Genomic DNA, 7,165 nt, shown 5'->3' with positions numbered 1-7,165 from the left:
ACAGGCTTTGGATAAAGCGAACCTATCTTTTCCCAAGCCATGCTGAATCCTCATCCTTCCTCTATAGGACATATCCGGCAAATAAATGCAATCCAATAGGCTGCAACACGATACGACATGATGGGAAGGTGAGATTTCAAGAGTAAAGCCCTTTTGACATACATGTCAATCAAAGCCCTGCAAAAAAGCACGTCATCTTTTCCAACAGCTCTTGACAACCAATTTCATTATGAATTTGTCTTCCCATGTCAACTTCTTACATTTCTCCGCCTGCCTTCAAGGTCAGTAATTTTTTTTGCCCTTGTCATTAGCTTGCATAATCTTCAAGATGCGTTACTACCTTTGGAGAGGAACCCCCCCCCCCCCCCCCCCCCCCCGCCCCCCTTCCCCCTTTCTTCCCCGCACATTCAAGGGAATCTACCTCCAACCTAACTTCTTTACCATGCCCATATGGGACAAACCTTGTGGGGTGAAAGCATAGGTTGGTGGTACAAAAAGTAGTGTCCTTGACACTTCTATGAGGCACTCGTGGATGGTGTTTTGGCACACTTTTTAAGGATCTTGCAAGGAAATATATTTAGTAGCATTAAAAAAATCTCCAATAGCTTTAACAGGTTCTTGATTTGGTCTCTCGGTGATTCTTTGCCCACCTTTCACCAATTCTCATGTCGAATGCACAGTCCCCCCCCCCCCCCCTCTCTCTCTATACACATGTTGAGCAGTTTTCTAACCTCTCTCTCTCAAGCCATGTCTCTCCGCACATGGTGTGCATGTTTCTACTCTCTCTCTCTCTCTCTCTCTCCCCCCCCCCCCCCCCCCCCCCCCCCCCCCAACGTGTTGTGCATGTTTTTGTACCATAGGGGACAAGTAACGCAAGCGTGTGAGGGAACAAGTTCTACAGGGCTGTGCTGGTCATGGGGGAGATGGACCAATTGGCCGACCTCGGAGATGACGATATCTATGAAACCCCACGTAAGTCAAAAGCAACATTTAGACGAAAGATTCGACAGAATACACTATCACCAGGTTCCGTGAGAGCATAGAAACTTTATGGAGTCAAAGATGACTTAATATTAGTTTGAGAAGGTACATGTGATGATTAATGCAAAGCTGAGCCTTTTGAGGGGTGACATTGAAAAAGAGATGTATGCAAATGCGGAGACTTACAAAAAAAAGCTATGTATGCAGATAAGAGGAAAGAATTGGACAAAGAGATGCTTAGTAAGTGGGACTAGATGTACACATCATTGAAGGCCGAAATGCCGACGATTGAGGGCATAAGTGAATGCAATGGAATGTATAATGCAAAAAAGATTAGACGATGCACTTGTTGCATTTGAATCCTGGAAATAAAAAATGGAAGAACACATGAATGAAAAGGATGCATTGATCGAAGCACTTAAGGGAGACCTCATAGCTTGCAAAAATACCCCCGCAAAGGAGGATAAAATCAACCCTGAATGATAAATGAGCTCGAAAGCATTAAGGAGCAGGTGAAAACTCTACGGCGGGAAGAGGAAGACCAAAAGGCATGAACAACCTCTTCATGGATGGAGCACCTATTCAAAACACAGGAGAAGGTTGATAAAGCTAAAAAGTGGATCAAGGACGCAAAGAAAGGAAAAGAAACGATGCTTGAAGCCACAACAACATCCACTATCACCAATATGACAATTGAGGAGGAGCAAAAGAGAAAGACTAGAGCCCTTCATGTGCATGTTATAGGTCTCAAAGACACTGGAAAAGTAGACGAAGAGGTGCAAGAGCTCTTGAAGTGCATGGGTATTTCTGAACCCACACACATAGGTGCTTGGAGGGTTGGCAAGATAGGAAGTGATGAGAAAGGAAGGCCCAAGGAAAGAGCACTCATTATACGTTTCCTTATGCTAGAAGCTAGGAAGGAATTCCTGAAGAAGAGACCAACACTCAAGAAAAGTGGGATATTTTTGGGCGATGGCCTCACAGTGACATAGTAGCACACATGCAAGAGATGATGCCACAGATCAAGGCAGCATGGGTTTCTACAGGGAAGGGAGAGTAGTGGTTTTGGAAAAACGCACCATATGATGGTGCGAAACCTATGGGACCAACCTTAAAATGGCAGCATGGAACTATAATGGATCGATGAAGCTAGATGTAGGCGCGTTTGAGGATAGCTTTAAGGGAAGACACATTATTTTTTTACTCGAACGCATCAAACTCTTGGAAACACATTACCCAGAGTGACGGGATATACCATTGGGAGAGTACCAACGCATAGAGGACAGGGGTCAGGAGGTGTGGCATTCCCATTCAAGGAGGATCTTCAACCCTTCATTCGTATTGTTTGAAGAGATGAGAAAGCTAGATACATGTGCGTCAGAGTGAGAGCAGAGACAGGGAGACCACTCTACGATGCAACAGCAGAGGCATACCCACACACTGAGCCTGGGCAACAACAACGTTGTGGGAGTATACCCCAAAATAGGTGATATGACAAGGTGTGCAGAGAGACTAGAGCCCCGACTTCAGAGGGAGGTAGTTCTAGGAGTCATTACTCATAGGCAATCACGGATTTCTTCTCGGCGTTTGGTACGACAAAATAAGAGGGCATTCTAGCTCCGTTAGAGCAGGATTTATACCATTTGTTTTTTAGCCAAGATTCAAGCGAGGCATGGATACTATTCAATGAGCACTCTCCCCCACCAATCATGACTTCTACGGAGATATAGGCTCACTATTCATCATCTCTCTACAGAGTCTCGGGGCAGCCACCTCTTCCAGATCCAGCAGAGCCATGCCCACACACATGTGCTTTGTTTACCGTCGAGATGGTAAAGAAAGCCATTGACACGATGAAGACTAGGAGAGAATATGATCACAATGGCCTGGTAGTAGAGCATTTTATACATGCCAAACATCTGCTTGCAAAGCTTCTAGCAGTGATGTTCAATCGTGCCATGTGTGAGGGCCTACTTGATACTTGGAGTTTGTCCACTATCGTACCTATCTTCAAGTTGGGAGAATTACCACACTATCATGATTGGACACACATTGGCATGGTTGTACGCATCCATCCTTGAGTAGAAGTTTAGTAGATGGGCAAAGAGAGAGGGTGTACATGCAGTAAGACAGGCGGGTTTCAGGAGAGGTTTCTCCACTCTTGATCATATTCTTACCCTTTAATGTAGTGCCTAGAGCTAGATTGATGCGCAGACTGCAAGAGATGGGGGTACCCAAAGAGTTGATTTGAGGGATCATGGCTCTATACAAGTCAATACTGGGGCATGTACACACTTTAGAGGGGATTTTGATTTGGTTCACTATACTATTGGGGTGAAACAGGGCTGCCCGCTATCTCCTACACTATTTGACATGTATGTGGATGAGGTTGCTAATTACATTGAGAGGGATGGTGATAGAGGAGCACAATTGGCAGGGACTTGGATCCCACTATTGTTATATGCTGATGATATTGTGTTGGGTTTTTGACTCCCTAGAGGGGATGCAACGTCATTTAGATGCTCTGTACACATTTGTTCACGATAGTGGATTGTTTGTTATCCTAGGGGAAACCAAGGTTATGGGGTTTAACACCACACCACAGTGGGTCAAGAGTCAACACCAACTTTTAGATATGGTGAGGAGACGGGGGAATATACAGATGCATACACCTATCTTGGGATATTCTTCAGTGGACTGGTGTTTCCATTGAGGAGAGCAGCAGAGACTAGATTGATGAGAGCTTATGCAGCCTTGTGAGGATTGGAGAAGATGTGTTTGTAGGTTCAATTTTAAGAACCTCGAACAAAGCTATGGCTTTTTGACACTCTAGTGGCTTCAACTATGCTTTATGGGGTCCAGATTCGGGGACCCTCAGTGGAACAACCTCGAAGATCTGGTAGCACTGATGGGTGGCGATGTATGGAGAGGCTTCTAGTCTCTATGATCTCTTGGCTAATTTGGGCTAAGGACTCAATGCCACATGAGATTATTCGAGCCGAGCTAGCTTCCCCCCCTCTCGTCGTTGAGGCCCTTACTAGATCAGTTTCCTTCATGCATAATTTATGGGACCTCCCAATGGAAACGTATGCTCGGCTAGCCCTTGAGTCATCCCAACAGCTAGCACTACAGGGGGACACAACATGCTGGTATGGGCAGATAACATCATGGTTTCAATCACATGGCTTTATCATGGATAGAGTGCTCCCATTCTACTACTCCTTGGATGCACCTTCCCTTTCTCTCACACGGATAGTGATCACTAGATTTATACATTAGGATTTGATTCAACTAGATACTAGAAGCACATGGATACAATCGGTATGAGAGTTGGGCACAAAGATGGATTTCTATAGAGAGCATCTTCTCCAACTAGCAGCAGATGACGGATATGTGATTAGACCGGCCTATATGGACACTCATTTATCCTATGGGATATGATGTGCTATTGGTTAGATGCACACATCATCGCATCAACTAGAGATTGAGACTGACAGATTTAGGAGAGTACCAACAAAAGCCAAGATGTGCCAGTTGTGTCATATAGAGCTAGAGACAAAGTTACATCACATTTGTCATTGTCCAATATACTATGATATACAAGGACGCTTTCACTGTCTATTTAGAGTGGGCTTTGGACCGCTGGCTAGAGTCATGAGATATCAGAATCAGAGATGCCTCGGGTTGTTTTTGCTAGAAATGTGCAGACATAGGGAGAGTCACTTGAGGAGACCAAGCAGTGGGAGACATTTATAGAGGGAGATCACTGACTTCTTTAGAGTAGGGAATTAGCAGCCAGATGAGCACGCTTCACATCAAACTTCATAGCCCACTTATACCAGAGGTATATTAGTGGACAGAGCCACTGAGCTCGGGAGAGCTAGACGCCCACATCTACAAGGGAGACCACGACATCGATGGAGGCTCCACCAAAGGATCAGGACTATTCTAAGCACGATATGGGAGGCGTGACAGACATTGATGAAGCTCTTCAATGATCAATCCAATACTTATTGGATAGCGCACGATGTTAGGCATCCTTGGGCATTGATGGTGATGATGATGATTTTAGTCTTTTCATTTAGTCTTTCACTCTACTTCATTTTATTTTTGTACCTAGACATTGGATTAGATCCACAAGGATTGTATCAGTTTGGTCTCATAGGTCATTTTGGCCTTTTGCAGACGTTTAATATAACACTTATTTCATTTCATTTCTCTCTCCACACATGTTGTGCAATATTCTAACCTCTCTCTCAAACCCTAGCATTGAGGAACATTGGTGGGGAGAATATGCAAGAGCGCATTGGTTTGGCAATGTTGCAGCAGGAAATTGGGCAACTCAAGGGGTCCATTGTATAATCATGTTAATATACCATGTGAGTTCAATAGGTGGGGTTTTCTATTTTCTAAAATTTAAGATACTTAATAGAGATATATCAACAAGAGGGTTTTTTTAAATCCGTTTGGAAAAATGGATTTAAAAACCTATTAATTCACAGAAAAGAAGGGGTCAATCTATTAATAAGAGGGGTTTTGTAAATCCATTTTGAAAAAAACCCGTTAATTCATAGAAAAGAAGGGTCAATCTATTCATATCAACATTTTCACAAAGGGGTCTTCTAGGTACCCCTTTGAATGCACATTGTAAAGGGCGGTTCTTATAGTGGAACCCCCCCCCCCCCCCCCCCTTCCGAAGTTGGGCACCAACAACAACCTGCTCACCACTTTTAGCATGGATGGAAGTCCCCCTGCAAAGTTTCATTGGCCATCGTTCATCGTCTTGACGGTCAGGGCTGACAAAAATGCCATATTGTGCCCCCAGTGAGCCCTATTGCAAGAAATTGGTGATTGTGCGATGACACGCCAACAAGATGGTAATGTATAGCCATGAAACTCTGCAGGGGTGGGTAATCCACCCTACTCCCATCTCTTGCACAGTTTTATGGCCATCGCTCACCGTCTCCACGGGCAGGGGTGGCAAGAGCTAGTTGGTTAGGAGAGGAAATTTTGCACCAATAAGAGCCTCCACATAATCCTCACATTGGATGACAGCCCATGAGTGTAGGTGCCATTGGGTTGGAAGCAAGGACTCTTTTTTACTTGGAATGCAATCAACAACTGTGGTACCAAAAATTGGATAGCAGCCTCTAAACATTTTGCACATGTATACCGAAGAGGGAATTGTGCACCATCAGCAAACTTCCATTTTTTTGAAAGGGAAAATTGGTCACTAGCAGTAATCTCTTATCGATTTTAGGGAGGTTTCTTCATCCTTAGTGGATTTTTTTTGTCATTCTATGTGGATATTGTTATCCTTAGTGGATAGTGCCATCATGTGGATAATGTCATCCTGTGTGGATAGTGTCATCATGTGGATAATGTCATCCTGTGTGGATAGTGTCATCCTGTGTTGTATTTTCAATCTCTTTGTTTAGTCCAAACTCTAAGGTGAGGGTTGTTGGGATTGTGGGCTTCAATCTAGGTCGTATATGAGTGTGTGAGAATGATCTCTTGTTTATTAAGTGGATTAGGTGGCCTAAGACATGTGGGATGTTGCCAAAAGCAGCTTAGGTCATGGTACTACCCATGGGAACACTTTCTAAGCATAGTAAGGATCATTTGGAATAGTTGAACGCATCCTAGAGTGTCCTTAAAAGATGGATCCGAAAATCAAACCTCTCTCTTTAGCATGTGCTTGTGGCAAGTGGTAGAGGGCTCCCTTGTGCTATTTAAGCACATCTTGTAATCACTCATTTCAAGTAGTCTAGTTATCAATTTGTGTCTACACTCTAATCGAATTTCCTTTGTGCAATCAGCATTATCATTAGCATGTTGAGGGATGCAGATTAGACCTGATGGCTTCTACACCAGGGTGATGCACATGGGTCTCATCGTGGGGTACATAAGATGGGGGGTCAACACCTAGTTGGGGGTGCGGCTAGGATGCAAGGTGAGGATTAGCACATAACACACAAAAAAGGGCACTACAATTAGCACAAAAAACAAGGGCACTCAAATTATCACTCACACTCATCAAACACAATCAAGAAGGAGACACACTCTATCCCTGTGAGGAGGATGATATAGTGCACGTGCAAAAGGGAAAAGCGGTGGTGGGGGGAAGGGAGAGGAAGTGAGAGAGATCTTCAATAACCACATCCTTGGTGGTCTTGCATCCTAT

The sequence above is a fragment of the Adiantum capillus-veneris genome, chromosome 13, assembly GCF_014529385.1.
Source record: "Adiantum capillus-veneris isolate H3 chromosome 13, ASM1452938v2, whole genome shotgun sequence".
In the NCBI taxonomy this organism is placed as follows: domain Eukaryota; kingdom Viridiplantae; phylum Streptophyta; class Polypodiopsida; order Polypodiales; family Pteridaceae; genus Adiantum; species Adiantum capillus-veneris.
The sequence above is the reverse complement of the archived record's forward strand: the minus strand, read 5'-3'. Positions refer to the sequence as shown.